Source organism: Callospermophilus lateralis, chromosome 9, assembly GCF_048772815.1.
Source record: "Callospermophilus lateralis isolate mCalLat2 chromosome 9, mCalLat2.hap1, whole genome shotgun sequence".
Taxonomy (NCBI): Eukaryota; Metazoa; Chordata; class Mammalia; order Rodentia; family Sciuridae; genus Callospermophilus; species Callospermophilus lateralis.
Window position 1 is genome coordinate 32,708,951 of NC_135313.1, and position 17,604 is coordinate 32,726,554.

The 17,604-nt window shown below is 38.4% G+C and overlaps 1 non-coding gene and 1 pseudogene across 1 annotated transcript; both read right to left on the reverse strand.

Annotated features, from left to right (window-relative positions):
- Window positions 1-15,388: 15,388 nt before the first annotated feature.
- LOC143407655 (U4 spliceosomal RNA) lies at window positions 15,389-15,512 on the reverse strand (annotated as a pseudogene).
- Window positions 15,513-16,914: 1,402 nt separating this feature from the next.
- On the reverse strand, window positions 16,915-17,044 carry LOC143407697 (U8 small nucleolar RNA). The gene has a single exon (XR_013092435.1). It is a non-coding gene; the product is annotated as a U8 small nucleolar RNA (small nucleolar RNA).
- Window positions 17,045-17,604: the final 560 nt, after the last annotated feature.

Consider the following 17,604-nt stretch of genomic DNA (forward strand, 5'->3'; position numbering starts at 1 on the left):
AGTAGGATGAGATGGTCTTCTGTTCTAAGAGAACAGTAATGTACTAATTATTTAATTTTTTAAAATTTAATGATGCTTTGACATCTTGGAACCTTGAGAACCTAGGGAGGGACATCCACTCCTTTCAGGGTTAACCAATTCCTAGAGATGTGCCGCAGTCTGGCTGGGCACAAAAATAACCGAGCCACCACAAAAGCCTTGTAGATTCAAACAGCAACTCTTTATTCCCGAACTCTCACCGGCGCTCTACACGCACGTTCTGGGAAAAATATACTCCCTCCACCGGGCTCTGCATACCAATTCTCTCAGAACCCCGCAAGAACAAAAGGGGAACTCAAGGAGCGGGCGCCTGAGGCAGCAGGATCCACCCTAAACCTGGAGCCACCCTAATCCCTGAGCAGGGTCACCTTTCAACCAAAAATGCCATGCGTCATTCCTACTTGGTTATGGCTCTCAGCAGAGACAGTAAAGGATTTCTCTGAGAGCATGACTTTGATATGCAAACCAATTGTTTTTAGTCAGTTTTTTTCCTTGCCTCAACCCAAGACAGATGCTGACAAGAACAATTTTAGAGGAGGAAAAGTTTATTTTGGGGCTCACAGTTTCAGAGGTCTCAGTCTATTGACAGCTAGCTCCATTCCTCAGGGCTAAGGCTGAACAATGTAGTGAAAGGGTGTGTTGGAGGAAATTGGCTCAGGGCATGATGATCAGGAAGCAAGGATAAAATATATACCTCAAAGTCACACCCTCAGGGACCTACCTAGTCCAGCCATAACCTACATGCCCACAATCACCAACAAATTAATCTCTATCAGAGGATTAATGCACTGATTAGGTTAAACCTTTTATAGCCCAACAATTTCATCTCTAAATGTTTTTGCATTGTTTTATACATGAATTTGGGGGGCACACCTAATAGTGAAATCATAACACTAACTACTCCTGCAATCTGGAACATTATTATCCAACTCTTTTTTTTTTAATATTTATTTTTTACTTATCGGCGGACACAACATCTTTGTATGTGGTGCTGAGGATTGAACCCGGGCCGCATGCATGCCTGGCGAGCGCACTACCGCTTGAGCCACATCCCCAGCCCCTTATTATCCACCTCTAATTCAGCCGATGTCTATGTATCAGACAACTGATACATAGACACATGGTCTGCTGGTAGCTCAGAGGTCTCTGATTTATTCAGACTGTCCAATCTTAAACATGCTCAGCTTGCTAACCCTGTCTTGCCTGTGTCCTTACAGAGAAAACCACAATAAAATCTTTTACCCAAGCTTTTGTCTCACTTCATCTCTTAACCTAATGTTAGTGACTCTGCATCATATGCTATGCCTCCAACATCTAGGAAACTGCTAGTATAAAAACTTCTTTGTTTATGACAGTGTTTGTATGTCTTCCTGCATCTTATTAAAAAAAAAAAAAAAAAAACAACCCTGGGTGCATTTTAAGACAAACATTATCTTCCTAAAATAAAATCATATGAAGAGTTAGAAAAATTCTAACGCTTCGCCGAACCCTTACACCATAACTAAACATACACCATTAACATAGCAGGTCATGGTAAACTACAATGAATTTGATATCAGTAGATGAAAGATGGTATGTGCCGCAGTCTGGCTGGGCACAAAATAACTGAGCCGCCAAGAGGCACTTGTAGGTTCAAACAGGAGCTCCTTTATTGCCCGAACTCCCATGCACGCCACCCATGAGGGCCTCCCAGGAACACCACAAACCAACCGGAACTCTCTCCACTGGAACTTCACCAACCAAAGCGAACTCCCCAGGAATCCCCCGCCCCCCAGAACTCCAAAGTAGTGGGCACCTGAGGAGGACAGCAGGGGTCTATATATAATTTAATACACAGCCTGTTTCAATCCAGCATCATCCAGTCACAGCAATTATAGACAGCTTAACTTAATTATCATCATCTTAATGGCTTGCCTCTCAACCATTACTTCTGGCAAAATGCCAGGGGCCATTCGACTGGGCTGTGGCTCTCAGCAGGTATGCCCAGAGATGCAGTGGTAGAACACTTGGCAAAGTTGTTGCCTGAGGTTACTTGAGCAGCAGACCATGTGTCTATTGAGTCAGCAATCCTGGGGAAAGGGAATAGAAAAATAGAAACTTAACATGATTTTTTTTAACAGTATTTGGCAAGATATTAAAATGAATAGATGCAATCAGAAAAGAATTCATGGATTTATAAGTAGAAATAGAAGGAAATAGAATAAAAAATTAGAGGTTTGCAAGTGGGAAATGCTGACTGCTTCTAGACCCTATGCTGTGTTTGGATAAGTGTCCCCAAAGACCTTTGTGTTAAAGGCTTGTTCCCTAGCCTGTGGCACTATTGGGAATTGAGAACTGGTGGAACCTTTAAAAGGCTGAGCTTTGTGAGAGGAAGTTAGGTCATTGGGGCTGTGTCCTAGAAGGAAATTGTGGGACAGCAGTTTCCTAGAAGGGAAGCTTCTTCCTTCACCACACATTCCCAAAGATGATGTACTACCTCACCACAGGCCCAAAATCAATGCAGCCAACTGAACATGAATAAAATCTCCAAACTGAGCCAAAATAAGAATTTCCTCTTTTTTGAGGGATGGGATGGAGTGATTTACCACTGAGCTACATTCCCAATCCTTTAATATTTTTTATTTGAGACAGGGTCTTGCTAAATCAGTAAGGGTCTCACTATGTTGCTGAGACTTCTCTCAAACTTCCAACCCTTGTGCTTCAGCCTCCCAAATCCCTGGGATTATAGGTGTACACCACTGCAAAATTTCCTCTTTCTATATTGAATATCTTAGGTATTTGTGTGTGTGGGTATGTGGTGCTAGGGATTGAACACAGGGCTTTATACATGCAAGGCAAGCACTCTTCCAACTGAGCTATATCCCTAGCCTTTTTTTTTTTTTTTAAACAGTAATGGAAAGCTGACCAACACAGACAGCTATCCCATTACTAGGCAGCAGGACTTTCTCAGCTTCACACAATGTCATATCTGTGTTCAATCATTAACTATAATATTATGTGTAACATGCCTATAATTCATATTAAGAATTACATGGTTGGAAAACAACTGAGAGAACTTGTGAATTGAAGATAAATCAGGAAAATCCTGACTAAAAAATTATTTTTATTTTTTCTAACATAAAAAACTCCCCTATGTAGGGGCTGGGATTGTGGCTCAGTGGTAAAGCGCTCTCCTGGCACGTATGAGGCCCTGGGTTCAATCCTCATAAAAATAAAATAAATAAATAAAGGTATTGTGTCCATCTACAATTAAAAAAATATTTTAAAAAACTTCTCTATGTAGCTTTTTGGATTAAAATGATATATTTGGAATTTATGTATAGCCTTTAATTTTTTATTGAGATGAAATTCACATACCATATGGCTAGCCATTTTAAATTACACAGTTTATTGACATATGGTATGTTTATTATTCTGTGCAACTACCACTTCTTTCCAGCTTAAAAATATTTCCATTACTCCAGCTCTGTATCCAGTAACTTATGATTCTCAATTCTCCACTCCTTCTATCCCCGGCAACACTAATCTGTTTTAGTTTCTATGGATTTGTCTATTCAATGTAGTTCATATAAAAGGAATCACATGCCAGGCACCATGGCACCCATCTGTAATTCCAGCTACTCAGGAGGTTAAGGCAAGAGGACTGCAAGCTCCAGTTCAGCCTTGACAACTTAGTAAGACCTGGTCTCAAAATAAAAAAATAAAAAGGAGGGGCTAGGGTTGTGGCTAAGCAGTAGACTGCTGGCCTCGCACATGAGAGGTCCTGGGTTCAACCTCAGCCTCAGTACCACATAAAAATAAATAAATAAAATAAAGATATTGTGTCCAACTACCACTAAAAAAGTAAATATTAAAAAAATGAAAAAAATAAAAATGAATGGAGAATGTAGCTCAGTAATAGTGTGCCCCTGAGTTTAATTCCTCAGTATCACAAAAATAAATAAATAGGAATATACAATATACATACTTTTGTGCCTGGCTTCTTTCATTTAGGGTAACTGTTAAGGTTTGAATATGAGATGTCTCCTGAAAAGCTCATGTTAAACAATGTAGCAGTGTTCAGAGTTGATATGATTAGATTATAAAAGCTATAACAGGGGCTGGGGTTGTAGCTCAGTGATTGAGCACTTGCCTTGCATGCATGAGGCACTGAGTTCCATCCTCAGCACCACATTAAAAAAAATAAAATAAATAAAGATATTGTTTCCACCTACAACTAAAAAAAATTTTTTTAAAAAGCTGTAACCTCATCAGTGGATTAATTGACTTGAATTAATAATTGGAATTGATTATTAGGGGTAATAGTAGGTAGGTGTGGTGTGAATAGGGCAAGTGGGTAACCTGGATCATGCCCTTGGGGATGACATCTTGTTCCTGCTCTGCTTCCTGGTTTCATGAACCCAGTAGCTTTCCTCTGCCTTGCCCTTCTCCTGTGATGTTCTGCTTCACCTCAGGCCCAGAGGAATGGAGTTGGCCTACAATGGACTGAATCTCTGAAACCATGAGCCCAAAGTAAGTTTTTCCTCCCCTCAGTTATTTTGACCATAGCAATGAAAAACTGCCTAACATATGTTTCCAGTATTCTTCAATGTTGTAGCGTGTATAAGCACTTACTTCCTTTGTTATGGCTGAATAATTGTATGGCTATACCATGGAATATTCATGCATCCATTGATGAATATTGGAATCATTTCCACCTTCTGGCATTTTTAGAAATATGTTTTCACTTCATTAGATTATACACCCAGGAGTGGAATCATTGGGTCATGTGTTAATTCTATGCTTAACTTTTTCAGAAAAAAGTTTCTACAACTGCTGCCTCATTTTACATTCCTACTAAATATGTATGAGGGTTATAATTTCTGTACTTCCTCACCATATTTGTTATTTTCCATATTTTATTATCCATATTAGGTTAAATGGATAATTATTGTTTATAATGTTGGTGCAGAGGAAGTGCTTATGATTTCATTAAGACTGCATTAGTTAGAAAAGGCCAAATTATGTCCTAAATTTTCAGTGGATTAAAACAATAATGGTTTCAGATTTCTTTTTCACACTATGTGTCTATTATATGTTGGCATGAGAAGGGTACTGTGCTCATCATAGTCCCTCAGGCTCCTAGATTAATGGCACAGCCACCACCTCCAAAGGTGTGGAACTCTGCACCAGAGGAAAACAGTTTCAGAGGCTCTCACACTGTCAATTACATGTTCTTCTGTAAATGACATTAGTTACAACTCCTTGGGTATTACTTGCCACATGTCCTCAGTGAAGCATAGGGGATCCAGGAAATGTAGTCCTTGAAGGTTGACAGTTGCTTTAGTCAGCTTTTTTATTACTGTTACCAAAAGACCTGACAAGAACAATTCTAGAGAAAGAAAAGTTTATTTGGCACTAAGGACTTCAGAAGCCTCAGTCCATAGATGGCTGACTCCATTGCTCTGGGCCTAAGATGAGGCAGAACATCATGGCAGAAGGGTGTGGAGGAGGAAAGCAACTCAGGATGTGGCAATCAGAAAGCAGAGAGAGTAGAGAGAGAAGAGGGGAGGGGAGGGGGGAGGGGGGATAGTAGAGGATAGGAAAGGCAGCAGAATACAACAGACACCAGAATGGCAATATGTAAATCAATGGTTGTGCAACTGATGTGATTCTGCAATCTGTATATGGGGTAAAAATGGGAGCTCATATCCCACTTGAATCAAAGTGTGAAATATGATATATCAAGAACTATGTAATGTTTTGAACAACCTACAATAAAAATTAATTTAAAAAAATTTAATTCTGCAGTGGGAACAAAAAAAAAAAAAAAAAAAGAAAGCAGAGAGAGGTCAAAATATATACCTCAAAGTCATGCCCCCAAAGACCCAATTCCTCTAGCCATACCCTACCTGTTGACTGTTACCACCCAGTTATTTGCTGTCAGAGGATTAATGCACTGACTAGGTTAAAGCTCTCACAATCCAAACTTTTCACCTCTGAACTTGTTTTTTTTTGTTGTTGTTGTTGTTTGTTTGTTTCATACATGAGCTTTTGGGGGACACCTCAGATCTAAATCATAACAAGAGCATAAATTGTTTTGTAAGCAGTACTCATAAATGCCACCATCTGCCCTTCTGGTGATAGACACTTTGTTTACTCTCCTTCCTGCAGGTGAGATATGCTTACAATCCTCCTAGGGAGATAAACCTAAAGTGCCATTCAGTTATAGCATCAAATTAAAAAGCAAGGATCTCTGGGTAATGCACAGTAGTCTCTGCATCAGAGAACTATGGGACAATCTTGTTGGTATGCTTGGATGTTGTTCTCTTGATCTATAGACATATGAGCTAAAAGAGGCAAGATATTTGCACCATACATTCAGTATGCAATGGTGAAACAGGGATGGAGTAAGTACAATGAAGTACTTATTTGGAAAGGAATATGTGAATCAATAGCAGTCACTGCTCCAAAGATTCTTTATCTTTATTGTGTGGAATATGGTCTTGTTTAGGCCTTAATTATTGCCCAGCAGAAAGATTCCTTTGTCTATCATTCTCTAAATATTCTTGCTGCTGCCATCTGGGAGGTTTTCCTTTTTTGTTAGTCTCCTTGAAGAGAATGTTGTAGAACATATCTTTTGGGAGGTTTGCTCAACTTAGGTAGTGTACTTTCTGCTCAGAAAAAGGTAGGGGCTGAAATTTTGTTTTCTTTTTTCTTCCTTTTTTTTTTTAACTCCCTAGTTGAAGACTTTTTCAATCTGGAATTATGGTTTCTTTGAATCAGTATAGCTCTTTCAAGAACTGAGGTTTCCTAGGAAATTCTGCTTATTGCAGTGGGAGACTATATTGTTTTGGATTAACTGTCCTATTAAAACTCATTAGAAAAAGTGAACAGAAAGAGAGAATGGAGCTGTGTGCTGTGGAGCATCCCTGTAACATCAGCAGCTCAGGAGGCTGAGGCAGGAGAATTGAAAGTTCAAAACCAGGGCTGGGGATGTGGCTCAAGCAGTAGTGCGCTCGCCTGGCATGCGTGCGGCCCGGGTTCGATCCTCAGCACCACATACAAACAAAGATGTTGTGTCCGCCAAATACTAAAAAAAAATAAATATTAAAATTCTCTCTCTCTCTTTCTTAAAAAAAAAAAAAAAAAAGAAAAGAAATGCCGCAGTCTGGCTGGGCACAAAATCACGAGCCACTCACAGCTTTGTAGATTCAAACAGCAATTCTTTATTCCCGATCTCACACCGGCCCTCTACAAACACGTTCTGGGGAAATCCACATTCTCTGCTCAAATCCACACCACCACTGCCTCCCAAATACTCTCTGAATCCCGGGAGAACTCAAGGGGAACTCAGGCATCAGGATACGCGTTATTCCCAGCAGGAATAACCTTAAACCTGGAACTGCCCTAAACCCGGATTGTCCTAAACCGGGAACGCCCTAAATCCAAGGAGAGCCTTAAACCCTGATCCGCCCTGGTCCTTGAGCAAGGTCACCTTACATGCAATGTCACTGCAAAATGTCTAAGGCAAGTTCTATTTCCATGAGTCCTTCAACTAAGCAACATGGGGTACACTGGCAAGGAAATTGTCATACCTACTTGGCTAATGGCTCTCAGCAAAGAAAGTTCAAAACCAGCCTCAGCAACTTAGGGAGGCCCTAAGCAACTTAGCAAGATGCATCTCTAAATAAAATATTTAAAAAAAGATGGGGATGTTGCTCAGTGCTTAAGTACACCTGGGTTCAATTCCCAGTACAAAGAAAAGAAATAATGGAAGATACTAGTATTAAGGCATCTGAGACTTACCAAGGCAATGAAGATTTGGGGGGAAATGAGCCCAGAGTAGAGAGAAACCCAGTCTATGTTTTGAATATAGTTGTTCTCCCAAACTCATGCAGGAGTTTAATCCCTAAAGTCTTAATGTTAATGGTATTAAGAGGGTGGAAACTTAATCACACTATGGTGTTTAGAACTGGGGTCTTTGGGAAGTGATTAAACTAGATAGGGTAATAAGGGTGGAGTCTCCATGATTGAATCCTAGAGGATTTATAAGGAGAGAGAGAGAGAGACCACAAAGAGATAAACATATTGTCCTGCCCTAAAGTAATGCAACCAAAACCAAGTTCTTACTTTTTGGTATCGCACTTGTCTGACATGTGTGAGGCACTGGGTTCGATTCTCAGCACCACGTAAAATAAATAAAGGTCTATCAACAACTCAAAAAAAATTTAAAAAAAAGAACTTGTGCCATCTTGGTTGTACTTCTAACCTCTGCCACAGTCTGGCTGGGCACAAAATAACCGAGCTGCCACGAGGCACCTGTAGGTTCAAACAGAAACTCCTTTATTGCCTGAACTCCCGTGAATGCCACCCACGTGGCCCTTCCAGGAACACCACACCCCCACAGGAACTCCCTCCCCCTCAACTTCACCAACCTCAACGGGGAAGAGAACTCAAAAGTAGCGGGCGCCCAAGGCAGCAGGAGCTGCCCTATTGCAGGGGTCCACACACAACTGAATACACAGCCTGCTTCAATCCAGCATCATCCAGTCACAGCAATTATACACAGCTTAACTTAATTATCATCATCTTAATGGCTCGCTGGCATCACCTCTCAACCACTCCTTATGGCAAAAATGCCAGGCGTCATCCCCACTAGGCTGTGGCTCTCAATAAACCTCCAAAACTATGATCTAAATAAACCTATTTTCTCTATGAAGCAGCCTGACTCAGTTAATTTTTTTTGCACTAGTGAAAAGCTAACTTGTATACTCAGAGAAGCAAGCCCTGCTTTGTTGACACTTTTCCCTTTCTGGAATTTGCCAACCCAAAACTTCTAGCTCAGAGACAAACAATGGCTAAGAGACTAAGCAGCTTTTGATTGAGGTAGGGGACATAAATTAGTATTCTCTTGAAGAATATACAATTTTTCCAAGTATACATGTGGATAACTTACCAAAGTTGACCATATACTAGAACTTAAAGCAAGTTTTTGTTTGTTTTTTGGTATCAGGGATCGAACCCAGGGGCACTTAACCACTGAGCCACATCCCCACCCCTTTTTATTTTTTAATTATGAGAGAGAGCCTTGATAAATTGTTGAGACTGGCTTTGAACTTGAGATCTTCCTGCCTCCTGAGTTGCTAGGATTACAGGTATGCACCACCATACCTAGCACAAAGCAATTTTCAACAAATTTCAAATCATAGAGATGTTCTTTGATCACAGTGAAATTAAGTTAAACATTAATAACAAATAAATAAAAAAATACTATATATGTTGAAAATTAGGGATAAACTTGTAAATACTCCAAGAGTCACAAGAAATTGTAGTGAATATTTAGAAAATATTTTTACTTAAATAATAAAGAAAATATTAGTACAACATGTCAAGGTTTTTTTTTTTTTTAGAAGAAGCTAAAACTGTTCAAAATAAAATTCTTAGCCTTAAAAATATGTACATATATAGAAAAGAACAAAGTTAAAAATCAATTATCTCAATATTAATATCAAGAAGCTATGAAAAGAAAAACCAATCAAACCCAAGAAAACAGAAAGAAGAAAACAAGATAAAAGCAGAAATCAAATAGTAAAAACCTATAATATAGAAGATCAAGAAATCCAAAGCTGGGCTAGAGGTGCAGTTTAGTGGTAGATTGCAAGCTTATCAAGCATGCATGAAGCATTTAAAATAAGTAAAGAAAGCAAGCCAAAGTTGTTTTTTTTTTAATCACTAATAAAACCAATACCCAGTGGGGCATGGTGACGCATGCCTGTAATCTCAGGAGACTGAGATAGGAGGATCTCGAGTTCAAAGCCAGCCTCAGCAATTAGTGAGACCCTAAGCAGCTTAGTGAGACCCTTTCTCAAAATAAAACATAAAAATGGGTTGGGATATTGCTCAGTGATAAGCATCCCTGGGTTCCTCTCAAGGTTTTTGAGAGGAAGTCAAAACTATGCAGAATAAAATTCTTCGCCTTAAAAATATGTACATATTAGAGGGCCTAGGGTTGTGGCTCAGTGGCAGAGCACCTGCTTAGCATGTTTGAGGACTGGGTTTGACTCTCAGCACCACATATGAATAAATAAATAAAGGTCCATCAACAATTAGAAAAAATTTAATTCATTTAAAAAATATGTACATATTAGAATAAAACAAACTTAAAAATCAATTATCTCAATATTAAATCTCTACTACCAAACAAAAACTAACAATACCCACCTGATGATGCTGTTCAAGAAAGAGAAGGTACAAACAAGCAATATCAGGAATAAAATAGGGGGCATCCTATTGATCCTACAGACATTCAAAAGACAGAGATATGCTGGGTGTGGTGATGCACTCCTGTAACTAATTCCAGTTGGTCAGGAGGTTGAAGCAGGAGGATCATGAGTTAAAAGCCAGCTTTAGCAAAAGCAAAGAGCTAAGCAACTCAGTGAGACCCTGTTTCTGAATAAAATATAAAACAGGGCTGGGGATGTGACTGGACTCAGTGGTTATGTGCCCCACAGTTCAATCCCTGGTTCAAAAAAATAAATAAATAAAAGATAAAATTTACATTATTCATAATTGATATACAATAGTTTCAGAATAATAACACTGTCATTATTAATATTGAACTAGTTTTAGATTTGCACTCTTTTTATGCCTAGAATATATCAATTAGGGATATACAATCAAATTACTGTCCCCTAAATAATTTCTTACTAACAGATCACTGATTTCATACACAATTAGAAGTTTAACTATTTTTATTTCAGAGGAAAAACAAGCTATATGACTATCTTTATGTTCCAACTTTGTAGAGCAAGTTTTATGAGATACAATGATTTAGTTAAAACATTTGTTTGGTGGTACTTCTATTTAATCTCTCTCTCCGCTTTCTGGAGGGCAGTACTGGGGATTGAATACAGGTCCTTGAACATGCTAGGCAAACCCTCTACAACTGAGCCACTCCCCACCCCCATCACCCCTCAGTCTGCCCCTTTTTATTTTATCAGGGTCTCATTAAGTTGTCCAGGCTTGTCTCAAACTCAGCAATCCCTCCTATGTATCTGGTACTTTAGGCCGTGCACCACCATTCCCAGATTGATATTTCCCTTTGATAAGTTCATCTTTTCATATGAATGGGTTATTTTCCTCCTGATCTTTAAAAATTTACTTTTAGTTTAATCACTATATTTAACCAAATTTGTTTAAGAATCTGTGGAAATGAGCACGGCTTATAATTTTGAAATCAGAAACAAATAGGTTAGGTTAAAAAATCACTATTTCAAAGAGCATCCAAGTTGTATTTTGGCTCTAAAAATCAAGTGGAAGTGAATCACAGTAAGAAGTCAAATTTTTCATTTTACATCTTTTCTCTTTTGACCCATTTTTTTTTTTTAAAAAAACTTCTTTTCTACCTTCTGACTTTTCTGACCCAAGTGAGAAAATGAGTGTGAAGGTTGTAGTGTGAGTCAGTTTCTAATTTTTTGTACAGTTCTATTCATAGAAGACAACAAGTTAGTTTCAGTAGCTGAGGTAGGAGGATGGCATGTTCAAGGTCAGCCTTGGCAAGTCAGCATGACTGTGATCTTGTCTTTAGGTTAAATCTTCCAAACTCATCCCCAACAAAGACGACATGTTAATTATATTTGAAGTTTTATAGAAAATGCTTCTTTTTCCAAGCTATTGATAATAGCAACAATAGAGAAATTATTAGAAAAACAGAGATAGTTGAAATTTTTCTAAGATAATTGAATGATTGGACAAGGGATGGGAAATGCTTATGTTTTTTGTTACTTTGCTTTTGAATGGTACTGGATGCATAAACTGGTGGTATTACCTCTTCCTAAAGTCACAGGAAAAGAGATGTTTCCAGAGAAGGGTCCAAGGAGTTCTCAGGGGAGAAGGTGGACTCAGGATCAGTGGGGTTCTTGGCATACGTGAAGGAAAAGACAAAGGCATGGACAGAGGTTTATTTAGGAAGAATAAAAAACTTTTAAGGGAGAATTCAGGCTGTCTTGAGATTGAGAAGCAGCCCTGACTTGGGCTGGCTGAGGGGGTTCCAATATTTATAGAAGGGCTGTATCAGGGGCGGGATTGGAGGTGGGTCCAGGGTGGAGCTAAACAATTTCGCTGTGCTTACATATTTCCCTTATTTTACAAGGGCATGAGCCAAGGGCATATTACTCAAGACTTACAACTATGCTTGTGGGTGTTTCCTTTATTCTAAATTCCTGTCTGTTCACTAATATGAGCAACTCGGTATCACTTTTCTCCTTTCTTATTTTTGTCTTTTTAAGCTCTTAAAAAATATTCTTAGGGGGCTAGGGTATTGGCTCAGAGGCAGAGCACTTACCTAGCTAGGCGTGCAAGGCACTGAGTTCCATCTTCAGCATCACATAAAAATAAATAAAATAAAGGTATTGTGTCCAACTACAACTAAAAAAAAATAATAAAAAAATGCTCTCAGATTACCAATGGTTCCCACAAACAGGGTTTAATTCCTTCCTATGTTGAAAAGGTTGTTTACTGCTAAACTGAGGAGTTTATTCTGATCTGATTTGTGTTAGTTAACACAACTGTGGAATGCTACTTCACCCATGGTACCAGATGGGTGTGGGAGAGACTTGTGATTCTTTTTTGGAGAAGGGAAGAAGAGATAAAGGGTGTCCGAGCATGACTAGATTATGTGTGCATAATAGATATCCAGGTAATGTTTAATTTTAATTTGTCCAGTAACCTTATTGGAGAAATTAGAAGATTGGTCCAAGTATTTCATGTTTCTAATTCTCTCCAGTACTACTTTGACCACCATTTTTGTTTAGAAACTGTCATTTGCTTGTATCCCAGCAATTTGGGCAGCTGAGGTAGAAGGATCACAAGTTTGAGGCCAGCCTGGGCAATTTAGTGAGACCTGTCTCATGATAAAATAAAAAGGGGGCAAAATTGCAACATATGCAGTTGAGGGGAGAAATAAAGAATGATCACACACTTCTGACCTTTCCAATGCTTACTCACTCAAATTACTCAATACAATTTTATTCTATAGGTTCTTAATCAAGAAAATGACAATCCTTAATGCTAGGCACTGCAATAGAGATAATCAATTCATAGCAAACAATTCTAGATTAATTAATTCACAGCAAACAATTCTAGATTAACTCTAAGCAATGCAAAACATACTTAATCATGACAGGCTAATGAAAGACATTCCCTCTGCATGCTAAGTTCAAATGTCAGATCAAAAGTCTTAAGCCTTAGGTTTTGTGTCCAGCAGATGCACACTCACTCAGACCGCAGTGACCAGGTCCGGAACCAAGGCAGTTGTTTTCCTGGTGTGAAGTGGACGACCAGTTGAGGAGAGGGTTGTTGGGAGAAGTTCTGGCTCTCACCAAGGTCCAGTGGTGAGGATCACGCAGATCAGAAAACTATATGACAAGTGATGGGATGTCAGATCCTCATCAGGCTCTCCAGCTGGAGTGCATCCTTGTTTCGGCTGGCTGAATCCCTGTTCATTTGCTCTATTATTTATACTAAATTCTGGGGCTTTTGACCCCCGTTTCAATCCTTATCAGCTACCACTGGATTTCTCAGTGACATCATTTGCCTTGGGGTCAGAAACATCTGGTCTGGTGGTCTCTGATCTTCTAGCCTTTTTCTCTTATCATGCTAGGACAGCCTGACAGGGGCTTCACCCTGTTTATCAGGGTGAGGGGAAGTAACTTGTTTGAGGCCATACTGCAGCGTTCTGTGGGTGTGCTTAGTGAGACTGTAGGTTTCTAACTGGAATTTTTAAAAATGGAGTTGCTTAGGCTCAGGCCTAAGGCTATCCTCACAGCTGAGGATATAGCTCTGATAGAACACTTGCCTAGCCATGTATAAGGTTCTGGTTTCAGTCCTCAGTATCATAGAACAAACAAAAAACCTGTCCTTCCCCTTTATTGTGATCTACCAAATTCATTCATTAGCTCACTGACTTTCCTATATTCTCAAGATCTGCTCTCATGTAGGATGACATCAATTTCTACATAACCTATCCAACTCCCTCTTATTCCTCTCTCTTCATTTCTTGGGACACTTTAGTGACTCACTTCCAAGGCCACACCCCTAGTCCTTATTATCACCAAGAATTGCTCCACCTCTGAAATCTTAAATTCAAACCATGCTCTTATTGCTGTAATATGTTTGCGGAATGTAACAAATGTCCAGAAATAACTGGTTTAATATGACAGTAATTTTCAAGGTGAGGATTGAGGAAGAAAGAAAGAAAGTTCCAAGGACATTCATCTGAATCTCAGAGGTTTGCTTGATTTGAAAACCTACAAAGGCGATTTTTTAAAATATAGTTTTTAGTTGTTGATGGACCTTTATTTTTTTTTAAAGAGAGAGAGAGAGAGAGAGAGAGAATCTTTTAATATTTATTTTTTAGTTTTCGGTGGACACAACATCTTTGTTTATATGTGGTGCTGAGGATTGAACCCAGGCCACATGCATGCCAGGTGAGCGCGCTACCGCTTGAGCCACATCATCAGCCCCTGGACCTTTATTTTATTCATTTATATGAGGTGCTGAGAATCCAATCCAGTGCCTCACAATTGCTAGGCAAGTGCTATACCACTGAGCAACAACCCCAATCCCTACAAAGGCGATTTTCATGGGCCTCCTATAAGTAGTATTTCTTCTGCCCTCTCTACCTGTTGTAAGTCACTGAAAGAATGGGAGTCAAAAATGAAAAAAAATTTTTTTTGACTAGGTTTTTTCGTTTTTATGTTTTTAGAAAACATGATCCTTTTTTCATTAAAAAAGCTATATATGCTAACATATAAAGGGTTTTGTTTTTTTCCAATGGATTAATAAAGATTTAAAACTTTTTCAGTTTTAATTTCTAATATGATAAATATTGATAGAACACACATAAGCAAAAACTCTTTGATGTCTTCAGTAATTGTTAAAAGTTTAGCTGGGCATGGTGGCACATCCTGTAATCTTAGCAACTCAGAAGGTTGAGGCAGGAGGATTGCAAGTTTGAGGCAAGAGCCTACAATAAAAATGAAAAGGGCTGGTGATGAAACTCAGTGGTAGAGCACCTGTGAATCCAATCCTCGGTACTACTAAAACAAAACAAAACAAAAGACAAACAACCCTCTGCCCCCAAAGTTTAAAGGAGTCCTTGGGTCAAAATGTTGAAGCACTGCTGCTCTAGCTTATAGCTTATTTCAATTTACCATTTGAATTTCAACTTATATGCCATTTTTTGTCTTAGATTTTCCTGAACATCCTGCGTGGATGTGTGTATTCTACAGGTTTTCTTAATATACTTTATAAGTCATTAACAGCTCTGTGGGGCCATTGTGTGTGTGTGTGTGTGTGTGTGTGTGTGTGTGTAGTTTTTATATATATTGTTAATCGTTTTTTAATATCTATTTTTTAGTTTTGGTTTCAAGTAGTAATAATCGCGCCTCAAATAAACCTCATTGGCTACGATACTGCCACTGCGCAAAGCTTATTTTTTAGTTTTGGGTGGACACAATATCTTTATTTTATATTGAGGTGGTGCTCAGGATGGAACCCAGTGCCTCATGCATGCTAGGAGAGCACTCTACCACTGAGCCACAACCCCAGCCCTTGTTCGTCTCTTTAAAGTGTTGATTTTTAAAATATAATCATAGAGTTGTGCAATTATCACAATTTTAGAATATTTTCAGTACCCCTAAAAGAGACCTTGTACCCATCAGCAGTCGCTCCCTATTTCCTTCCTAATCCTCCAGCCCCTAGTAATACGTTGATGCAGTCACTCAGTCCCCTAATTTTTTTTTTTTTTTTTTTTTTTAGTACTGGGGATTGAATTCAGGGCCTCACTCTGCTGGGCAAGTACCTACCACTGAGCTACATCTCCTGCCCCTAATTTACCTTTTGTCTATAGATTTACCTATTCTGCATATTAAAAGAATGAAATCCTACATCATAACTAACTACCTTCTTTCAATTAGCACAATGACTTCAAGGTTCATCACATGGTAGCAAGTATGGGTACTTTATTTCTTTTTATAGTCCAATGTTCCCTTGTATGACTATATCAGTTTGTTTATCCATTTATCAGTTGCTGGACAGTTGGATTGTGTCCACCTTTTAGCTAGTATGAACAATGTTGCTGTGAACATTCGTGTATGTGTTTTTTTCTTTTTTTTTATGGATATATATTTTCAATTCTCCTCCGTACATACCTAGGAGAATTGCTAAGTTTTAAAAGGAAAAAACAAAAAACAAACCCAAACAAACAAGAAAGAAATGAACAAACAAAAAAAAAAAAAAAAAGAGAGAGAGAGAGATTTGCTGTTATATGGTTACTTTACATTTTACAGTTTGAGGAACTGTTAGCCTGTTTCCCAGGGCATTTTATATTCCCATTATTAGTGAATGAGTATTGCAATTTCTCATATCCTTGTCAATACTTGTTAATTATTTTTGATAATGGTTATCCTAGTGGGTATAAAGTGGTATCTCTTTGTCATTTTAATTTGCATTTTTCTGGGAACTAATGATATTGAGCATTTTTCATGTCCATTTGTATATCCTCACTGGATATTCCAGTTTGCTATCTGTTTTTACATTGGATTGTCTTATTTTTGAGTGATAATAGTTCTGTATTATTATAAATATAAATTTACTCTTATCAAATGTTTTACTTGCAGGTATTTTCTCCCATTCTTTAGTTTGTATTTTGAACGATAAAGACAAAAGTTATAATTTTCATTAAGTCCAATTTTTCAGTTTTTCTTTGGTTTCTAGTTATTTTGGTATTCTAAAACGCCATCATCTAACCTAAGTCATGAAGATTTGTGTCTGTTTTTTCCTAAGAACTTTTTGGTTTTAATTCTTGCATATACATTCTTCTTTTTTTTTAGAATCAGGGGCAATCAGGGTGTTGCAGGTCATAATTAAGCAGAGATGCTAATCACTTACCATTCGAACTTCAATCATCATGTTCTGTCTGCCCTCTGAAGGAGGAACAGGCAAGGATTATCCCACCTGACAATTACATATATACTTTTGATACATTTTAAGTTAACTTTGTATATCCAATTTCATTCTTTGCATGTGCATGTCCAGTTGTCCCAGTACTAATTATTGAAGACTGTTCTTTCGCTTTTGAATTGTTTTGGTATTCAAATTGATGTAAATGTGAGGGTTCAATGATTCCCTCCACTCATTTTCCATTCTATTTCATTTACTTATATCCTTATCATTCATGTTCGTGCCAGTTGGGCCATTGTATTCTGAAGAAATCTTAAAAGGTTCATTCTTTAACTCAAAGCACCAATTCAAGGGTTGGAATTAGCTCCTCACCCCTTGAGTTTAGAACTTTCAGCAGCATCTTTCATCAGTAGCCATCAAGATTGTGTTCAAGCAGTCGTTTTTAGTTGTTTCAATCAAGGTCATTTAGCAGGGAAGTTGTGGGAGCGAGAGGATAACCAAAAATAGTAGCTCTAGAAATAAGGACTGGCATTCAATTCCACACTTTTAGGGAGGGTCGACGAGCAACACTGGGAGGAGACAAAAGAAGTATCTCGGCTCAGAATTCAGGAACGCGCAAGG